Source organism: Aplysia californica, unplaced genomic scaffold (genome assembly GCF_000002075.1).
Source record: "Aplysia californica isolate F4 #8 unplaced genomic scaffold, AplCal3.0 scaffold00047, whole genome shotgun sequence".
Lineage (NCBI taxonomy): Eukaryota > Metazoa > Mollusca > Gastropoda > Aplysiida > Aplysiidae > Aplysia > Aplysia californica.
Genome location: NW_004797317.1, coordinates 269,949 through 271,265, shown reverse-complemented (window position 1 = coordinate 271,265; position 1,317 = coordinate 269,949). Strand labels below are relative to the sequence as shown.

The 1,317-nt window shown below is 38.3% G+C and overlaps 1 protein-coding gene across 1 annotated transcript in view; it reads left to right on the top strand.

The window, feature by feature from the left end:
- Positions 1-1,317, top strand: part of LOC106011047 — a 15,089-nt gene that overhangs the window by 11,265 nt on the left and 2,507 nt on the right. The window lies entirely within an intron of this gene.

Here is a 1,317-nt window from a genome sequence, read left to right as displayed (position 1 = left end):
TACACACACACACACACACACACACACACACACACACACACACACATACACACTCACACTTAACACACCCATACACATACTTTTTCGCACTTATGGATAAATTCATGTTGTTCTTAACCCCAAACGCCCACCTTATTCACCCGGATGCTGTCTCTACAGTTTCCACGTCTGATGTAATATAACACTTCCCTTGTAATCAGTTATATATTTATACGTTTATTAAAATATTGATGAAAATTGAAATATCATTTCTTGCTGTTTCTTCCACAGAATGTGTCGAAACTACTGTCCCAACAAAAGTGTGTAAGGTAAGTCCCTTTTATTAACCCTCACCCCCTTTTATTTTGCTCCCTACCTCCCTCGCCGGCCCCCCTTTTCTGACTTTCTTTTTTCATTACCCTCTGCCTTTTTCAATCTATGTCCTGTATGTCTTCCTACCTATCTATCCCCTTTGTTTCTTTCTTTTTATTCTCTCTCTCTCTCTCTCTCTCTCTCTCTCTCTCTCTCTCTCTCTCTCTCTCTCTCTCTCTCTCTCTTTTTTCTTTCTTTCTTTCTTGTGGGGGTGGGGGGGTGGGGGTGGAGGGGGTCAGTGATGACATTGAAAAGAAATTCTTCAATACAGCATATTGACCATTCGGAACGCACGGAAGGACATCAGATAGAAAACACGTCAGCGACTGTACATATCCCAACCCTCCGCCCCCTTTCCACACATCACTGCTAATCAGAAACAATGAACTCCAAAAGAAACTAGCAAAATAAAACAAAAAGAAACAAGTGCACACATTCAAATTGTACATGAACATCATCAGTCAGAAACAAGGAAGACCGACAGAACTAGCAATATAAAACAAAAACAAACAGATAGGCTATACACACACTCAAATTGCGCATAACTATCATACATCAGAAACAAAGAAGACCGAAAGAAATAACAAAACAAAACAAAAAAATAAACAAGTGCACACAGGCAAATTGCACATGACCAATGAAAACTTAAAAAGAAGAATATAAAGCAAACTAAAAAGTCAGGAACAGAAAGAGCCCAGCAAAAATCCCTGGGATTCTTCAGTTAAAGTTTAATGATACGCTTTGGAAAGCAGAGAAATTTAATATCTGAGATGTGCAAGCTCATATGTTAATACGGTATATCTCTCTGTCTGCTTGCTGTTTTATCTTGTCTGTCACTCTCTTAAATAAATGGCGTAATTTTATTTTCTGTCTTTGATTTAATGTCTAGAGCTAATATCGTGGTATGTAAACTTCTGAAAATTGTTATTTTATTTCTCTTTGCGGTGTGTGTAGCGAGGAGAGGTG